This window comes from Chlorocebus sabaeus, chromosome 14, assembly GCF_047675955.1.
Source record: "Chlorocebus sabaeus isolate Y175 chromosome 14, mChlSab1.0.hap1, whole genome shotgun sequence".
In the NCBI taxonomy this organism is placed as follows: Eukaryota; Metazoa; Chordata; class Mammalia; order Primates; family Cercopithecidae; genus Chlorocebus; species Chlorocebus sabaeus.
In genome coordinates, this window is record NC_132917.1 from 19,561,636 (window position 1) to 19,582,237 (window position 20,602).

Below are 20,602 nucleotides of genomic sequence, written 5' to 3' on the forward strand. Positions count from 1 at the left end.
CAGGCCATCTGACGACCTGCGCAGCTGTTTAAAGAGCAAACCGCGCATGAGTTAAGCCGCTTGGCCCTCCCTTTCAGACCCCTCAGGCCGCCTGTGGACAGCCTGACTTACCCTCTAAGGGCCTTCCTGCCTGCCCTGGGAACACACACCGCAGGGTCCAGGGACTGGCGTCAGGGGCAGAGCGAACTCAGCGCCACCTGGGCTCCAGGCCTGGCTCTGCTCCAGGACCGGGACAAGCCCCACCCCTCCCCGATTCCCATCCCTGAAGCCAAGGACACTGGGGTTATCGCGAACCACTTCTGAGGACATGTGCAGCTAAGGGTGAGCAACTTGGTTTTTGTTTGTGTTTTGTGTGTGTGTGGTTTTGTTTTGTTTTTTGAAATGTAGTCTCACTCTGTCGTCCGCACTGTAGTGCAATGGCGCGATCTCGGCTCACTGCAGCCTCTGCCTCCCAGGTTCCAACGATTCTCTTGCCTCAGCCTCCCGAGTAGCTGGGATTACAGGTGCATGCCACCACACCAGGCTAATTTTTGTATTTTTAATAGAGAGGGGATTTTATCATGTTAGCCAGACAAACTCCTGGCCTCAAGTGATCCGCCCGCCTGGGGCCTCCCAAGTGCTGGGATTACAGGCGTGAGCCACTGCATCCTGGGTGAGCAACTTGTCTTCAAGACCCCGAGCCTTGATATCAGACAGAGCTGGGTTCAAATCCGATCTCTGCCCCTCCCAGCTCTGCAGCCTTGGGCAATTCTCTATGGGGCCTTTCCTCTCTTGGGTTACCACGGAGATTCGATGATGGCAGGTGGGTAAAGCTCGCGTCGCGGAATCTTTCCCATAACAGGTACTCAGTGGTGGCAGGCTCTTCTTTAGCTTGGTCTGCATAGCAGCACCACAGAAAACAGCTGCACTGTATCTCAGGCAGCCCCAGGTATGTGGAATTAAGTGATCATGATCAGAGACATCTCCCGCCTCTGCTGTTCTGCAGAGCCTCTGCCGTTCATCTCACGCAGCCCTGATCACACCCGCACCCCAACACATACACACGCAAGCTGCCCAGGGCCCCTCACTGACTGCCTCAGGATCAAGTTCACACTGATCCTCCCAACCCAGCACGATTCTCCAGCCTGGAACCCCAAGTATCCATCCTAGAAGCTCCTGTGCCCTGTTGCCCTCATCCCCACCCCTCCGGCTGCCTGGAGAAGACTGGGAAAGCCCAGAGAAGAGCAGGGCAGGCCCCTCTACTTGCTCCCTACTCAGGCAGGTCCAAGGCAGAGCCCTGGAGTCCAGGGACAGAGGATAGGGCAGATCCTAGCTTCGCCCAGCTCAGAAGCACTCAGTGGAGAGGAAGGAAGGTCTCAAGAAGCTAAAAGGATGTGGTTGTTACTGCCTTGGACAGAACCAACAGACCAAGCTCAGAGCCACTTCTTAGGCAGTGTGTGTCAAGTAAATCTTACTTTCAAGCCCTGGGAAGATGAACCCTCCTGCTAGGGGTAGGGGTGGGCATTCCTGTTGTGCTAGGGGCTGTGGCCTCCCAAGACCCAGCCTTACAGTATGGCTGGAGAACTACCCCTCCCACTAAGTGTCCTCATCCTCCCTCAGCCACAGCCTGAGATGAGCCCAAAGGACCTTTCCACTCAGTGACTTTAGATAAGGAGAAACAGAGGCCTGGAGACTGTAGGGGAACTGCCCAAAACCACAGAGCAAGTAAATGGTAGAAGCAGGTGAAATTGTTTAATATTATTTTATTTGACCCAGTATATCCAAAATATTATCATCTTGACACAATATGAAAATGTTAGAGGTACTTTACATTATTTTATTTATACCAACTCTTCAAAATCTGGTATATCTTTAACACTTACAGCCCATCTCAATTTGGGTGCTAAATTTTCATCGAAAATACTTTATCTGTATTTAGATTTCATAAATTTTGCAGTGGCAGATTCGCATACGTTAAATGTGAATTCGTTGTTCCAAACAAAGTGCTCACATAAAGTGTGAGTTCACTTCACCCACTCCACGGCCCTACTTCAAAATTTTTTAGTAACTGAATTGTTGGCGTTGGGTTTGTTGTTGTTATTGTTGTTGTTGTTGGAGATAGGGTCTTGCTCTGTCACCCAGGCTGGAGTGCAGTGGTGAGATCATAGCTCACTGCAGCCTTGACTTCCCAGGCTCAAGCAATCCTCCCACCTCAGCTTCCTGAGTAGCTGGGACCACAGGCGTGAACCACCATCCCCAGCTAATTTTTTTCTATTTTTTGTAGACATGAGGTCTCACGATGTTATCCAGGTTGATCTTGAACTCCTGGGCTCAAGTGATCCTCCCGCCTGGGCCTTCCAAAGTGCTGAGATTGTAGGTGTGAGCCACTGTACCCAGCCAGTATTTTTTATTTTAAATGAATTCAAATGAGAAATTCAGTTCCTCAGTAACACTCGTGACACTTCAAGGGTTCAGTAGTTGCATGTGCTAGTGTCTATCAGTGGACAAGTTAGCACTAGATCTTTTTGCAGAATTCTTAAATGAGACCATACCCAGATATACAGCACTTAGAAATCCATGTCTTGGCCGGGCACAGTGGCTCACGCCTGTAATTCCAGCACTTTGAGAGGCTGAGGTGGGCGAATCACCTGAGATTAGGAGTTCGAGACCACCCTGGCCAACACAGTGAAACCCCGTCTCTACTATAAATGCAAAAATCAGCTGGGCATGGTGGTGCCTGCCTGTAATCCCAGCTACTCAGGAGGCTGAAGCAGGAGAATTGCTTGAACCTGGGAGGCAGAGGCTGCAGTGAGCCAAGATTGTACCACTGTACTCTAGCCTGGGCAACAGAGTGAGACTGTGTCTCAAAAAAGAAACTAAATCATTTTGTCCTGTCCAAGAACTCAGTTTCTACAGGCTTCATGTTGTAGGGTGGTGTGTCCCAAATCCCTCCAGCTAATTTATGGGTATAAGTAACAGTTAAAGCATCAAGAGAAGTAGCAACCAAATAGAAATGAAAGTATGGTACAATTTCTGTTCATGTAGCCACTACCCCTAAAGAGGCAACACTTGTAAAGCATCCATGGAGTAAAACCAGTCTGCAGATCTCAACAACTCAAGGGCGCAAAGCAGAGACCATGGAGCTGCAGCAACAGGATGCTATTCAGACTGTTGGGAGGCCCACATGTAACTCATTTGAGAGCACAAGGTTAATAAGTGGCACAGCCAGAACTAGAGGCTCGGTCATTGCACTCATGGTCTGAGCTCACAAAGTGTGAGCTCACTTCACCCGCTCCATTCCTACAGCCTCAGAGTTCCCCATGAAAGTCTCAGTTGCACACCAGAGAGGCATCTTGGGGAAAATGTTCCACCTGGTCTCATAGCCTAGGAGACAAAGAACCCTGGATTAGGCTCTCAACTCAACCCTGAATAAGCCTGTGCCCTCATATCCTTCCCACCTACAAAATGGTGGCTGTGTCCCTGTTCTAGGCCCGCTGCAACAAAGCATCACAAACTTGGTGGCTTCAAACAACAGAAATTTATTCTCTCCCAGCTCCGGAGGCCAGAAATCTGACATCAACTTGTGGAAAGGGCCTCCAAAGCCTTGAGGAATCTTTCCTGGCCTCTTCCAGCTTTTGGCGAATCCAGGTGTTCCTTGACTTGCAGCAGCAGAACTCCGGTCTCTGCCTCCGTCTTCCCATCGCTGCAGTCCACTCCCATCCCAAGTCTCCCTCTGCCTTTTTCTTAAAAGAACACTTACGTTGGATTTAGGATCCACTCAGATAATCCAGGATAAACTCTTCTTCTCAAACTCTCAATTACTTCTACAAAGGCTATTTTTCCAAATAAGGTCACATTCACAGGTTCTAAGGGTTAGGTAATGAACATATCTTTGGGGCAGAGTTGGGGGTGTGGGGGGAGGCACACTGTTCAACCCGTGGTAAGGAGTTTGGACCACGTGAATTCCAGGTCCCACTCGCTCTGAAAACACACAAAAATGGCAAAGGGCAACTATCTCTACCACATAAAGAATGCATCCAAGTATGTCAGGTCCACATCAATATCCCAAGAAATGGACAGTTCACACATACAATTAGAAGATGCTCTAATTAGCAAGCAGACACACGTGGGAGTTTTGCCTTTCTAACATCAGAGAGATGCAAACTAAAACAAATCTTAGATTTTTTTTAATCTCAGCAAACTAAAACCCAATGCTGGCAAGGATGTGATGAAACCAAGACTTAAACATGGATCTGCCATTTATTCCCTGGGACTGACTCAGGGTAGGCACCTATTGATTTGACCTGCCGATGGATGGTTAATTGAAAAAACTCTTTCTTTGGGGGAAAACTGTGGCCAAGAACCTTGAAAATAAAGATGGCTATTGGCTGAAAATTCCTCATCTGTACTGAGAATTTATCGTAAGGAAATCATCCTTGTGAACAAATATTTGTCTCAGCATTATTTATAACATCTAAATAGTGCAAGCAACCTAAGCATTCAAGAGAATGGGAACAATTCTGCACAGAAGTTCTGCAGCCGTGAAAATGATGTTAAAACCGGGAGAACAGATCAGGTTAGTTAAATAAATTAGGACTACTCAGGAGGAGGAAGGGGAGGTTTAGGGGTGCCAGCGATGCTTTGATGTGGGTGATCAAGAACATGATGTGATTGCTGTAGAATTATTTCCTTAAACTGTGCATTTGTATTATGCATTTTTTATGCTTAAAACACATTTTAGGAAAAACCGAAGATAGATTTTTTTCTTTTTAAGAGTTGAATCCAAGAACCCTAGGACACTCTTAATTTGTCCCAGAAGTGTGAAGTCCGCCTAGGGCATAGCAGTGAAGGGCTCCCAGAACCGTACGGTGAGTTTTGAGGCTGGGGTGCCAGGGTGAAGTGCAGCTCATCCTGGCAGAGTGCACCTGGCCAGGCTTCCGCACCTAGTGGAGTACCTGGCAGGCCTCTCGGATAAAGCCCCGGGCAGCGCGTGCCCCGCTGCAGCCCAGGTGTGGAGTCCCCGCCACGGCCCCTTGCTTGCAGGGCAGGTGTGGCCCGATAGTCCCACTCCCCGCCCCCTCCTCCTCCTCGCCGTGCCCAACCTGCCCACTTCTCCTACCTAGGCTCTTCTTTCTGCCCCTGTCACCATGGCCCCAAGCGACCCTCTCGCTCAGCCCAGGTCAGTGAAGGATGGGATGCAAGTGCTCGCCAACCCCCCCGTTTCCAAAGTGGAGTTCCCACAAGGCATCAGGGAGGGGCCGCGCCTTCTCTAACTGACCTGAACTGACCCGGGCTTCACAAGTTTGTGGAGAGCAGCTGCCCCTCCAGCATCTTCCAGATGAAGCTCTCTAGACAACAAAGACTTCTACACGGAAGTTACTGGTGACAGGGGAAGGACTCATGGGTTTTTGCGGCCCAATGTCCCCATAACAACCTCCTGGCCCCCAGCCCACCCAGTTTCCCTGCCAGCCCGCCCAACCCGAAAACGCCTGCCTGGGGTCCGGCAAGGATAGAGAATCGAGCAGCCGCTCCCCACAGCATGCCTCCCAGCATCGGTTCTCCTACCCATCTGCCCGTCCCCACCCGCCATGAGACCCCCTGGGTCTGCTTCCCTAGGATCAGCTCTCAGCGTTGCCTTAAGTGATCCTGGTGCCAAGGACTCTGAGGACCTCCGGGCATCTCCAGGCTGGCAGGTGACCATACTCCTTCCACCGCAGACCCCTGGATGCCCAGCTGTCCCACCCACTGTGGCTACACGTTGTCTAAAGACGCCTGGGGAAACCCTGTGTTCAGGGCTGCTGTACTGGCCTGTCATGTGGTCAACCAGGTGAGCAAGCTTCTGAGATGCCCTGTTCAACTGCCCCAGGAAACAGGTGTCAAGACTCATATGGAAGAAATCTGGCCCTGCCCTCAGCACTGAGGACATCTGGGGAATCCAGCATCCCCTCCTGGATGCAGATCGCTTCTGTTTGGCACAGGCTGTCTTCACAGCTGCAGAGTCCTCTTGTGTCTAAGAGCAGAGACCACAATTCTATCTTTGCCTTGCTGGGGTTGACCTCTAATGAATACAGCACCTTTGTAAAGTGGACCAAAAAAAAAAAAAGGCACTTCCACTTGGCTGTAATTGACAGCTGGGGACTGCCAGAGCCTGGCAGGAGGCCCAACGCTGTAGCAGTTTAGAGGAAGCCGCCTGCAGGCACGTTGCACTCAGGTGAGGCGTGGGGTAGAACTGCGGGTGAGAGCAATCAGGAGCCTCAGGTGGGATAGCAGGGTTTAACCTGGCTACGATGGCAGCAAGGTGGACAGGGAGATTGGAGCCCCAGCTATGCCTGGATTTAGGAGTCCGAAGGTGTAAGGAGCTAGCAGGAGCACTTGAACAGAACAGAGGTGAGATTAGCGTCAGATCACTAAATCCTGAGTCTCTTCTGTGCATCTACCTGCTGTGTTTCATCATGGTTGTTTCTGTGGTTTCTGAAGCCCAGAACCCTAAGCAATGGATATCAGCGTTGACTGGATGCACTCCCCATGGTAGGACTGAGGACTAACCAAGGAATCCCTGGCCAGCCCAGATGGACCTGCCCACCACTCCCATATAGTTGCAGGTAGCCTGCAGGCGACATCACAATCTTCAAATTCCCTGTAGCCTATTGAGATCCTGGAGACAGGAGCCCCACCTGTCTCATCTTGCCTACCTGGGGAGGTGCCCCTGTCTTTGCCAGTCTTGCCTCCAACTGGGAGCCTCTTCTGCCAGTCCTGTCCTCTGACCCCTGCTCACACCGAGCCAGGGGGTGGAGGGACAGTGAGGGTTGCTGAGTACAGCTGTGTAGCTTGTACAGCCTGCATGACTCCAAGCAGTGGCCCTGTGTCTAGTATTTTTGGGGGAAGATTCCAATCAGCCTTGATCTTTGGGCCTTTTAGTGTTCTATCTTATCAACTTAGTAAAAACATCTGGTTGCCTTACATTTGAGAGGAGGTGAGAGAAGCAAGTACCTCTTTTTCGTAAGAACAAGTGAGTGAACAAGTCCCTTTTTCCTGCCTTGCATTCAACTCCTTAGATCTCAAACTTGATTGCATGGTCAACGCTGCTCCTGTCTGCCAGGCTCAGGAACCACTTATAAGCTGTAGCAGTTGGTGTTCCAGCATCCCACAGGGAGGAAGGTTACGCTGGTGAGCCACGTGGCCAATCTGGGCTATGGCTTCAACAGCTCTGGGGTCTGCATGTTCCTGCATTAGCCCTACTCCAGCAACGAGGCTGAAGTCACCTGGGTGAGTTTCTTCTACCCCACTCTAACCCTTGGGAGAGCGAGAGAGGGGACAGATCAGGAGGACGTTCTTTAACTGACATTTGTGAGCTCTGAGCACAGATTACTATTAGGTTGATGCAAAAGTAATATCAGCTTGGTCAAATAGCTTAAGCCTGCTTTTATCTTTATGAGCAATTCTAACCAAAATGGCCATGTCCCAGGGAGCAAATAGATGAATGTGGGAGCAAAGAGATGAATGTTTTCAGGATTGAGGCATCTGGTCTTACAGGAAGTTTATTTCATCTCAACTCCTCTATCCTCTTCTCTAGGTTTTAACGTAACTCGATACCTGCTTCTCTCTAAAGAGTGCCCCTAGGTAGGACCCAGGTGTGATCTCATGGGGTGGTATAACATCACAACTGTAACTCCAGCTAGAAATTTGTCTTAATCCCAACTGGGTGGCCAGCGATGGTTTTCTAGGGAAGGCAGTTGGCGAAGTGCCTCATCCACAGTGCATCTCTCATCTGCTGCCTCTTTGTTTCTCCTAGAGTGACATCATGGTGTCTGTGGTGCAAGCTATAGCATCCACCTACTCTTGGAGCACAGGTGGTCACTGACTGGCATGTGACCAACTTGATGGTAGTCAAAACAGAACGCCTTTCATGCCCACAAGGTTCAGTGTTACTATGTTCCCTGCCACTTTAGCTGAAGGCATGCAGGCTTAGGATGATCCTCTGGTGTGAACTAAGCCCCAGAGAAGACCATGGGGAGAGTGCCTGCTACATCTTAGTGTGCACAGCAGGAATACTGACTTGGCACAGAGGCTCAAGTTTTAGCAAGTACAGCCCATCCCATCTGGGCCAGCTTCTACCTTTAGGCCTCAATATGCCCATAGACTGATTCAGTTTGAGTTCTGATCACTTGTAGGCTGTAACTAAGGGCTGGGTACGTGGAGTCAGACTTCTGTCAAAAGTATGATCTTGATATTTAGAAGTAAAAGCTTCAGAACATCAACTTTCTAGCCTATCATCTAAATAAAGCTTAAAAACATGATATAGACATTCCTTTAGAACTATTATTCAGGCCGGGTACAGTGGCTCATGCCTGTAATCCCAACACTTTGGGAGACTGAGGCAGGCAGTTCACCTGAGGTCAGGAGTTTGAGACCAGCCTGGCCAGCATGGTGAAACCCCATCTCTATTAAAAAATACAGAAATTAGCTGGATTTGGTGGTACACGCCTGTAATCCCAGCTACTCAGGAGGCTGAGGCAGGAGAATCACTTGAACCCAGGAGGCGGAGGTTGCAATGAGTTGAGATCATGCCACTGCACTCCAGCCTGGCAACAGAGCGAGACTCTGTCTCCCAGCGGGGGGAAAAAAACTATCATTCAGACTCTCATGTGATTGGATAACTTTCGGTCCTGAGGAGAGACAACAGTAGTAAGGATTCTTTTGACCTCCATGAGCCTATAATCTACACAAAGAAGATTGTGGTTAGCCCTCACATGCGAGCTTATTTTTTTATGTTCAGCTACTTAAGCCAACATACAAAGGGACAAAGCTGGGTAAATTGCACTCTAACCTGGGATGGAAAGGCTAGTATGTTAGTGGTTATTTGCATGAGGAATGGCTGACAATTCTTGACCCATGCTGCTGGGTTGCCCTCGGGTTTATGAATGGGCTTATGTTCTCACAATGGCCCTCGCTGATCCCATCCTTCCTGTGGCTCCCCACTTGGCCTTGTTCTTGAGTTACTGGCTAAGGAAGAATTGACTCTTTAAGAGACAAGAGCATCTTTGAGGGGATAGGGGAGAAGATTATCGAAGGACACAGACACCCCTAGTCCTTTCTAGTCCCTTCACATCAAAGAGAAAACAGGATGCTCTTAGCTCTGAAGACTTAATTAAGGGAGACTGGGAGTCTGTTGCCGGTAAACCACAGGCCTGTAACAGATGAGAACTTCCAACAGACATAGTCCCTAGGCAAGACTCTTCAGCATCACCTTTGGAGCTGTCTTCCCTGGTGACCAGTTAGTGGTAATAGGGATCAGAACTGTGCCCTATCCTATTTCAGAAGTGGATGAACCTGGGTATAAGATTTGGGAAATTCCCCTTCCAGATGGAACACAAGGGTTTGTGCTTGAAGTGTCCTTGATGACACAAATCTGATTAAAGAGGTAAGCTAGTGCTCATGTCCATGTAAGAAGCTGTCAGTTTGGACAGATCCTCTGCCCAGCGGACAGCTTACCAGATAGTGTTACCTGCTGGGCAGGTAACAGACTTCATAGGCAGAGCTCTCACCCACCCCACCCTCACGGGTCATTAAATTACGTGAGCATGTCTTATCTAATCTAGCTTGGCAGGCTGGAGCAGTTTGAAACACTGTAAAGGAGAGACCAGTAGCCACTCAAGTGCGTGACCAGAGTGGACATCCTCATTGGATTGAGGTCTCAAGCCCCCCATCCAGGTGGTGGGCACACAAGGACAGGGCCTACTCTGCTATGCTGTCCAGCCTGAGCAGATGCTGTAAGGGGGTAGGAGACTGTGCTAGGGTCACTACCCAGAAGTAGCTTTGTAAATTCAGCAGCCTTTTGCTCAGCATGGCTCTAAGCTATTGTCAACCTGAAATAACTGAAAGGATCAGAATCCAGTTTTAAAGAGTTTATTCAAGCAAAAAGCTGGGAATGATCATACAGGAAACAGACTTCAGAGAAATGGAGTAAGTGCTCCGAAGTTAAAAGTTAAGGTCTTGCTTATATAGGCAAAAAACAAAGAAATTTAGTAGGATTTTATCATTATCTATACAAGACTACTGTATGAGTTACAATTTAGTTTGTTTTCTTTTAAATAAGCTTGTTTTCTTTACAGCTTGTTTTCATTTCCTTTCCAATTTAAGAGTAGTTAACATTCCATCTTAGACAATCCCATAGCCACGAAGTCTTTGTGTGGAAGAGGAAAGAGGGAAGTTAGTCTGTACTGAATATCAACAGTTAAGAGGGAAGTGGTCTTCCCTGGCACCCTTTAGTCGTTTACAACATTTTACAAAAGTGTAGGTAAGAAAAATGACTAATCTGTAATCAGAAACAAAGGTTACAGCTGCATGTTTCTGTGACTCAGGTCCTATAATCACAGTCCCTTAAGGCTCAAAAAGTTTTAAGGTTCTAACAGCTTAGATTTTGAATTACTTATTTTTACTCTATCCATCACTTGCAGACTGTTCCTGTGATGTCTTCTAGTACATGAACAGGAATGAAACCTACTGTGTCCTCCACGTGAACTATATACTCAGCGTGGGTCCAGATGGGAAACCATTCTCCTATCCTGCAGAAATGGAATATACTTTCGAGGATGTTGGTAAGTACACCAAGTAAGGTGCTGGTCGTGGACTCATAGATGGTCTTGGTGCCCAACAAGTTGCATTGGCTCTGCCCAAACAATGGCTGTGGAAGCCCCTCCCATGGGGGGGCTCCCACTGGGGCTACACAGAACTAACTCCTCACAAGTGGCTTGTCTGCACGCTGGGATCGGAAGCCCAGTATAGAAGCAGCTGTTGGAAGACACATGAAGTAATAACAGAGAATGGGTGGCTGCTCATACTATCAGCAATTAGACTTCACTTAAATCATGCCAGGAATGACATGAACAGGACTCAAGGTGCCCCATACAGTCTTCCCTCCCAGGTGCCACCACCCCTGAAATGTTAACCTTTGTAGACTTCTCATGTCAAGGTCATGGTAAGGGTAGCCAGTGGTATCAAGACCTTGGTATATATCAGACATGGCCTTCTTCCCAGCAAGGTCATTAGGTACCCAATGTAGAGATAGCAGGGAAAGGATATAAGAACAGGAAAGTTCAGGCAAGTCATCTTTTGCCTACGAGTAGGCCTCCGCCTATAGGTTTTACATCTCCAGAAAGTAAGAAAACAGGTGTATTGTTTTCCTTCCTATAGCTCTGCTAGGTGTCATTCTCTTAAGGTCACTAGGATTCTAGTGTTGAAGGCTTGCTGCCACACAGATGGCACTGTTCTATCCTCAAAGCACTTTCAGGGTGCCCTCTCCCGAATCCTGGTTCCACTGCGAACTTTAAGCAAGGAGCTTAGCATTATCCAATCCTCATTTTCTCCAACTACTGGCCCCCTCTAAGGAGGCTGAAGAGTGAAAGCATGTTGAACACCAAGATGCTCTCCAAAGATGGAGTCCTTCTCTTCTGAGCCCCACAGCTCTGCAAGATGGGTAGAACTCAAGGTGGCATTAGGCTCTGAGAGGAGCTCCATCACACAGCTGGCATGGTGTGGAGCTGGACCAGAGCCCAAGTCCCCTATCTCCCCACTGTCTTAACCAAAAGCTTACACTTCAGAACCCAAGGCTGAGAGCACAGACCTCACACAGCTGTGACCCGAGTAACTGCCATTGCTGATCTAGCGCCAGGACTGCTTCCCCATCCCTGGCTCTCCTACTGACTTCCCACGAGATAAGCCTTTTGTTTAAAAAAGCAGCCTTCTTGGCCATGCGCAGTGGCTCACATTGTAACCTCAGCACTTTGGGAGGCTGAGGCAGGTGGATTACTTGAGGCCCAGGAGTTCGAGATCAGCCTGGCCAACATGGTGAAACCCCATCTGTACTAAAAATAAAAAATAAAAATTTTTAAAAAGGCAGGGCGTGGTGGCACATACCTGTAATCACAGCTACCCAGGAGGCACAAGAATTGCTTGAACCCAAGTTGCAGAGGTTGCAGTGAGCCTGTTTGTACCCCTGTACTCTAGCCTGGGTGACACAGTGTCTCAAAAAAAAAAAAAAAAAAGGAGACTTTGGCCGGACGCAGTGGTTCACACCTGTACCAGCACTTTGGGAGGCTGAGGGGGGTGGATCACCTGGGGTCAGGAGTTTGAAACCAACCTGGCCAATATGGTGAAACCCTGTCTCTATTAAAAATACAAAAATTAGCCAGGAATGGTGGCATGCATCTGTAGTCCCAGCTACTCAGGAGGCTGAGGTGGGAGAGCCTCTTGAACCCTGGAGGTGGAGGTTGCAGTGAGCTGAGATCACGCAATTGCACTCCAGCCTGGGCAACAAGAATGAAACTCCATCTCAAAAAAAAAAAAGAAGGCTTCTTGGGCTGACCAAGGTGGTTCCTATAGTCCCAGCACTTTGGGAGGCCTAGGCAGAAGGATTCCTTGAGCCCGAAGGTTCAAGACCAGCTTAGGCAAGATAGTGGGACCCTGTCTCTATAAAAAAATTTTAAAATTACCATGGCATGCTGGTACACGCCTGTAGTCCCATCTACTCGTGAGGCTAAGGCAGGAGGATCGCTTGAGCCCAGGAGATGGAGGCTGCAGCGAGCTATGATTGTGCCACTGCACTCCAGCCAGGGCGAGAGAGAGACACTGAATCAAAAATAAAAGCCATCTCACTTAAGGGCCTTCACACTAGGGCTCCAGTGGAAAAGTAAAAGGGCCAAAGGGGAGTGATGAGAAATGAATACTTGGGAAAGAATAGGCCTCCAACAAGATTCTTCAGTCTTGGTATGCCAAGGCTGGACAATAAGGAGAATCGGACCCCAACCTGAGTCCCGTTTACCCATTCTGTACTTTTCACAGAACTTCCCTAGGCCATTGGCACCAGTGACAGTGAGAACTTATACTTGACCATCCCAGTAACTGACCTGCTCTCCTGTTGGGAGCTCTACATGGGACACCAGCTGCCATGCATTTATCCCTCTTCAGACCTCACTGGTGAGAAGCCGGGCTTCTGGGTCCCCATGATGCTTTGTCCCAACTCCCAACCCTGCTGATCCCAGTCTAGAACCACAGCACCGCCCCCATCCTGCATGATGAAGGCCTTGTACATCTGCCTTGGTGAGATCTTTCCGGGCTCACTGGTCTCTACCCTCTGGGGAGATGATCGAGACCAGCTCACACTGCTGTGTATCACATCCATACCTTCTATGGGAAAACTAACCCCTCTCACCTCCTATGTGAAGTCTTAGGCTTCAGAGCCCATTTCAAATGCTGTTTCTCCTATAACCACATAGCCTACCAACCAGAGGATCTCCTTTCTGGTTCTTCCCTCTCCCGCAACTTTTTCCTTTTGAACTCTCGTAATCAGAGCCATAATCATATTCTGTCTTCCACTAGTTACTTGTCCTTGACTGTTTCTTTATTTTCCCTTCTGAGCTGACTTTCTTGAAGGCAGGGCCCCCAGCCTGATCACCATACCTCATGTGGTAGTATCCAGGTTTTGCCTTCCGCCCCTCAAATAATACATATAAAAATGAACGAAGTTCAATATTTATCCACAACCTACTTGATGGCCTAAGAATACATTTTAAATGGGTATGTCTGAGGTCACTTGTGACAAGCCCTGGGGTCAGGAGCCAAGTCCTACCTCAAGGAGCAGCATAGAGGCCTAGTCCAGCCTAGTCCAAGGACTGCCAGATAAAATAGAGAACAGGCTTTGATCAAAATATGGCTGGAAACAGGATAGTTGTGAGAACTATGGTTGTGTTCCTAGTGTGCTTCCCTAGTGGGACTGTGGCCATCTCTACCATGATGGCCACAGACCCTTCCATTGACATGTGCAAGGCCACACTGAAGGACCACACCTGCAAGCCAACAGAGTCTAGCAAGAACCAAGCTGCCTTCCGGTTTGACATCACCAGCCGTGTTATCTCAGTGAGGGTGAGTAAGGCAAAAGGGCCACCTGCTCCTGCCTGGCCTTAGTGTACCATCTAAGCTTTTGCTTCTCAGTCCTTTGGTATTGTTCCGTTTTCAAACTGCTGATAAAGACACACCTGAGACTGGGCAATTTACAAAAGAAAAAGGGTTAATGGACCCACAGTTCCACGTGGCTGGGGAGGCCTCATGATCATGTCAGAAGGTAAAAGGCATGTCTCACATGGCAGCAGATGAGAAGAGAGAACTTGTGCAGGGCAACTCCCCTTTACAAAACCATCAGATCTCATGAGACTTATTCACTATCACAAGAATAGCACAGGAAAGACCTGCCCCCATGATTCAATTACCTCCCACTGGGTTCCTTCTATAACATGTGGGAATTGTGGGAGCTACAATTCAAGATGAGATTTGGGTGGAGACACAGCCAAACCATATCACCCGTGTTCTCCATATGCTCTAAAATCCTGGGTTATTTAGTTTGAAGATGACTTTATTATATATGAAAAGGGAATCATGTATGAGAAGGAAACCCTTGCTGTGAAGGGCTGGCCCACAATTACGAGCTATCCAGACTACAGGTGAGATGCCCGCTGTATGAATGGAAGTCAGCTGTGCCCCTGAATTTCATCTCACTGTTGTCCCCACCCCCCTCCTCAGGAAATTCCAGCTGACTAGGGAAGAGAATCCTAATGTATAGTTTGCAGCAGGAACTCAAAACATCAGTGACAGTGCCCCAAAATGCTTCAGTTTCCATGTTCTTTTTCATTTTTGATGTCCTATTTTACTTCCTTACCTAATACTTATTATATTGGAGGTATGATGTAAATTGGAGTAATATTGACAGACCTTCTTCTTTGATAGACTAAGCAATGTTGCTAGAAACAAATCATCGCATAACTAGATCATGATCCACCATGCACGTAGCCCACCAACCAATGGAGAAGACCAGCAGAACAGATAGTAGACTATCTCTTCCAGCCTCAAGCCCCAATGCTGTCATTCCTAAGTTGAGACTTTGAAGTCTCTTTGTCCCCTGGTCCAGAGTGTCTTTGCCTCATCTTGTCCATGAACTTGAGTTCCCTTGAGTCCTTTCTTGCTCTGCAGTTCTACAAACCAGTGAGCCTGATCTTGCCTCCATGCTTGTCCTAGGCTGATGCTGCTCTGCTACTACTCAGTTAAAGAAACATTGGCCCAAGAGGACAGGCACAAGGATGGGTGGAGGAAGAAAGCTGTTGTGCCACCAGGAGATGGCACGGTGGTATGGCAGTCCCAGATCCAAGGTCAAGCGGTGGCTGGGGAACAGAGGGAGAACTTTGAGTATTTCTGCCTGGGTGCCCTAGGCTTGACATTCTCTCATTCAGCAGGGCCTCGGAGGGAGCAGACAGACACTGGAGATCCAGGCAAGAGTAGCTAAAGGTAAGGGGTGTTCTGGAGTTTACTTTGGGGGACAAAGGACAGAAGAAGAAAGTTGTCCATGAGTTCACTAAGCCCCTCCTCTCTTAAGATGAGTCATTCAGTTTCACCATGGGGAGATGGTCATTGTGAATCAGCCATAGTCAACACTCTTCGAGGCAGAACTGATGAGCTTTGCAGATGCCTCAGCAGAATTACTCCTGGACAAGTGTTGGGTGTCAGAGTCACCAGAATTTGATGGCAGCCCCCAGTGGAATGTCAAATAAGTAGGTATCCTCAGCTAGCAGCTGAGAGGGCAGAACCAGAACCCCAATCCTACCAGATATAGCCCAAGATTCTGTAAGAATATCTTATGTGCCAGAGCAAGATCCCCAAAGTGAGGACCTGATATGGTTAGGCTGTGTCCCCACCCAAAATCTCATCTTGAATTATCCCCACAATCCCCACATGTCAAGGGTGGGACCAAAGGTGGAGGTATGAGGGCGGTTTCCCCCATGCTGTTCTTCATGATAGTGACTCTCATGAGATCTGATGGTTTTATAAGTGTCTGACATGTCCCCTGCTTGCACTCACTCCATCCTACCACCCTGCGAAGGTGTCTGCTTCTCGTTTGCCTTTTGCCATGATTGTAAGTTTCCTGAGGCCTCCACAGCCATGCAGAACTGTGAATCCATTAAACTTCTTTCCTTTATAAATTACCCAGTCTCGGGTATTTCTTTATAGCAGTGTGAGAAGGGACTAATACAGGACCCAATCTCCCAATAGATCTGAGTATCATCTGAGCCTACCAAAAGAGACTTCCATCACTTCTGTGCAGCTTCTCAGTTAGGAACTTCCCCTGACTTCTAATAGCCTCAAGCCCCTGCCCCAGTCCTACTCACACTTCCTTGTGTATAAGAAAGGGTCAGCTAGTCCTCACCAGTCCTGGGATAACTACTGGAATGGACACAAGGTTTCTCCAGAGTGCCTCACTCCTTGTTTGTCTCCAAATTCTTCCTGACAGCTGCAAAAAGACTAACCTGTTGGAGGTAGACTTTTCCTCTATCTCCCAGGGTGAGAGGGTCCCAAACCCCTCATTGATCAAGAAGCTGGTGAAGTTTGTGGCATCCAGATTCAAAGAGGTGAGATCTCAGAGAACCAGAAAGGGCTAAATAGGAACCTAGATTCCCAGTTATATGGCCAGTATGAGGACACTGAGCAAAGTCCCTGGGAGCCCCAGGTCCCAAGTACTTCCTAGACTTTTATAAAGAGATCTGGATGACAGGTCCTGCTTGGTGACTTGGCATCAACATTTAGAAGTCAAGTCTGACAGATGGCAACTGGTAACCAGATTAAGCATGGAGGGTGGGGACAGGGCAGTGTAGCATGAGTGGGACCCTAGCTGATCCTCTGCTTAGTCAGTTGTTGACTGTGTGACCTAAACAGGTCACGTCTCCTTTTTGAACCTTACCACCTTCTTAATTAAAGTCACTGAAGACTTCAGAAGTATTAGTAAAGCATCCAGTAAGTAGACTTCCTAATAGGAAAGGAAACTGACTCATTCCCGACCAACACCCTCAGAATAACCCCATTTCATGCCTAGATGCAGGAGGAAGCTCATTGTCTTCCCCATCCCATTCTCACACTTTAACTCCTCCTCTTGTCTCCTTGAAGAAAGCCTGTCCTCTTACTAAAGCCAGGTGGGATTTTACAAAGTGTGGGTGGGAAGGAATTGGTGTTGGGTCACTCTTGGTTTCCCAAGGCCCTGACATGGGAACTTTTGTTCCTGCTAGAACAGAATGACCTCTGCCCGCACAGAGCTTGAGATGCTGTGGAAGCTTCCAGATCCTTGGCCCCTTAAGGTTTGTCCTGCTGTAATGCTTAGTCTTCTGCTGTTCACTCACTTCCATTCTCAGGTGTATCTGTACCACCTGACCCAATCCTGCCTACACTTGGACCCTAATGGGCATTGTAGTGGCCAGTACTATCCAGAGGAGAGAGGAGGAGGTAAGAGCAGACCCCTAGCCACGTGTCCAGTAGCAACACTGAGACGTTTCGCCCCAAAGGTCCTGCCCACAAAGTCCTCTGCACTTTCTCCCTCTGTCCCTCCAAACAAAGTCAACCTTCTGAAAGCTGCCTCAAGTCCTGACCAGATGGCACCCTCCTGCAGAAGTCCTGAACAGCACTCTGCACATCATGCCTACGTCTCAGCCTGAGGAACTCTTGAAGAGGCCTTTCTTCCAGAGCTGAGTGAGTTCTAAGAGCTCTTTGGCCAAAAACCCCTGGCTCTTGCCCATCACACTTGCCTAGTGTCTGGCTATGATAATTTTCAGGCGTTTTATGAAACATTTAACAAGTCTGATTACCCTTCTAGGAGACAGTCCTAGAATTGAGGTCATATGAACCCAGATCTTAGTCCTCCTGCCTCAGTGACTCCCTCACTCCATACACACCTTGAACTCAGGCCACAAGAGAGCACTTGACCATCTGGCTCTGGTTCCAGTGACTCCAGGACTTATATGCCCATAAGCCAGAAGATCAAGATCTGAGTGGGAACTGTGGAAAGCATGTCACATGAGCCCCTGCCGCCCTTGAAACTCTGCCTTCCTCCTTCTTAAGGAACAGTACCTGAAGGTACTGGCTGTGGCCCTGGCTGGCCATCTTGCTTCCTGGTCATGGTAGTGGCCACTGTGCTGGTCCTGTCCAAGATGACCTGTACATCATTCCATGAATGACACGTGACAACAGATTCCCAGTGTAATAAGCACATTTAACCCAGCACATGTCAGCCCCACTGTTCTGTTGGAAGTGTTCTATTTCGCTGATCTTGCCTCTCCTAAAACAAGGGACAACTCCTGGCACTCTGCTGCAGAGGCCCTTGAAGCCTGTTGGAATTTTAGTGAAATGAGATGCCTGACTTAAACCGTATTGCCTGGCTTCTCAAGTACCAGCAGACCTATTACTAGCAAGGAAGAAAGCTAGCAGCAAGAATGGTTATTGCATCCTAGAGGCATTTAGTGGAGGAGAAAACTGCCCTGGTACCACCATAGCCCTAAGTGTTGCCCAGAGTTCTGAGCTCTCAATGAGCACTTGGAACACGTCTGCCTGCAGCCTCCCTACCCTTTCTTACGACTTGTCCTACTTGTCAAGCCCAGCTTGTTCCACTTCTTCACATGAGTCTTTCAGTGGCATCTGTGTGACCATCTTCACCCCCTGGGTAAATGCTCTGTGCTGGGAGTCCATAGAACACAGTCTGACTTAGAGATTCTCTGGCATGACTTTCTTCCCCATTGTGTGCGCTGATGGCCTTAGATGTAGGTCTCTTGTTTGGGGCCCTTCCTGGCCAGACCCTGAAGCAGCCTCCGAGGAGGGTAGTAAAAATGGTTCCCTAGAGCCCAGTTACGGAGTCTGCCTCCTTTCCAGATCATGCTGTAATGGACTGAGATCTCAACTCGGCCCACACTCTTTCCTGGCCTACACAGCCGTCTCAGAAGGGCAATGTTTCTCGCTGTTAAAGCGGGTGGTCCCTCTTGCTAACCTAGCTGAGCATCAGGTACTGGTTAGCTGTAAGGGCTAGGAAGTGGGGGGTGTACCCATTGGCCTTGGTGATGAAGACAGCCAGGTCTCCAAGTCCCAGCCGGGACTCCTGCTGGGCCATAAAGGCTTCAATATGCTGGCTTCTCCCCACTGAGGACCTCAGGCCCCAGTTCATTATCGGGATTTTAGAAATACCAAGAGCATCAAAAGAACAGAAAAGAGGCCCTTAAGGGACCCCTAATAAGATAGAATTTGCATGTCCTCATTGGACTAGAACCTGAACTGCTTTAAAAAGCAAAAGGCCCTTGGTACAATCTGATGGATGTGAGTGTACAGAGAAGAGAAAACACCTCTGAGAGGAGTGAGAGGCCTCAGTAAGGAAGTTGCAATCTGGAGCCACCTGGACGGGTCAGAGCTCTATAAGCGGGAGAAGCCAAGGGCATAACACACAGTAGTGCAGGTGTCAGCCAGGAATCAAGGCTATGACAGCTGGAGTCCGGGGCCAAGAACTGCGGGGGAGAAGGAGAAATGCTTCTTCCCCCAACTCCTATCTCCTGCCATGGGTGTGGACCTCTACTAGCTATGACATTCCTACCATCTCTCTGCCTCTTCCCTCTCTCTTCTCTCTGCCCCACCCTGGGGCAGACACAGTGACTTCCCTGATGCTAGGGGGAGGGGATGGTGTGGGTTAGTGTAAAAAAAAAAAAGAAAAAAACAAGCTGCATAGCTCAGCCCCTTCCTGTCTCCCCTCACTCTCCTGGGGGTGCCTGCTTTCAGAGTCTGTGCAGCTCGTCTGCTTCTTACCATAAACCTTACCTGAGCAGCAGCAGCTGCCGCCCACACCCTCCCCTGCCCTCATGGCAGCGCCTGCCACATCCAGGACCATGTCCGAATTCTGAGGCTCTGTTGTTGGAGTGTCCCCTCTAAGCTGCATCCTGCAACCCAGTCCTATTCCCAAAGAAGCCCAGCATCCCCTCTGGATCTGCCTGTCTGCATTACCATTTGGTTCAAAACCCAATGCTGTTTACTGGGCCTCTCAGGACACCAGAGAGGCTGGGTTGGAGAGGACTGGTGGGCGAGCAGTCCCCTCCACATTCTGCTAATGCCTGGGACATGAAAGTTGTTCCTGTTTCCATGAAACTTGTATCCTTAATGTTCCTTTTGACTTGAGCTAATTCTGAGTAAGTTTTTGACCCTTGCACCTAAATTTGGCCCAAGGCAGAAACAGCGGGGATTGGCTTCTCTGATGGCTGAGTCACTTGTCTTCCTGTTTTCTCCCTCATGTTCCACTTCTTGTAGGCATGAATTAAAGTAGAACCAGGCAGGCGGCACTCTCCTGTTGGTGACCAGCGTTCCACAGTAAAATGGGGTGTGACAGCAGCTGGCAGAGCAGCAGCCTGCCCAGGGCTGTGGGCCACATCCCCCCTCCACCCCAACCAAGCAGCCAGCCCTGCCCTGGTGCCAGGCGCCAATCAGCTGAGCAAAACAGGCTGAACTCAGGCCCTGTAAGGCCAGGACGGTGCCTGTCAAGAACTCCTATTCCCTCCAGGGCAAAAAGAGGGAGGACCAAGGCTTGCCCTGAGCCGAGGGGCTTCCCAGGATGCGAGACTTTGTTTCAAAACTGAGCCCTGGGCAAAATGGGGCAAGTTGGTCACCCACCACGGAGCTTAGGTTTAAGGAAAAGAATCTGGGACCCTCTAGCTTTGACTCCAGTCTAACATAACTCTCTGATTGTCCCTTTAGTAAAACAGAAATAATGTCAGTCTTGAAAGAATGT

The 20,602-nt window shown here is 48.9% G+C and overlaps 1 long non-coding RNA gene across 7 annotated transcripts; it reads left to right on the forward strand.

Annotated features, from left to right (window-relative positions):
• The first annotated feature begins 214 nt into the window (after positions 1-214).
• Positions 215-18,529, forward strand: LOC103220728 (uncharacterized). 7 transcript variants are annotated; one of them, XR_012095221.1, is made up of 6 exons: positions 215-321; positions 5,697-7,245; positions 10,437-10,577; positions 12,820-16,430; positions 17,205-17,295; positions 17,407-18,529. It is a non-coding gene; the product is annotated as an uncharacterized lncRNA (long non-coding RNA). The 7 variants fall into 7 exon arrangements; XR_012095223.1 differs by having other exon boundaries at positions 12,820-15,176; positions 15,261-15,312; positions 15,401-18,529; XR_012095220.1 differs by having other exon boundaries at positions 12,820-15,312; positions 15,401-18,529.
• Positions 18,530-20,602: the final 2,073 nt, after the last annotated feature.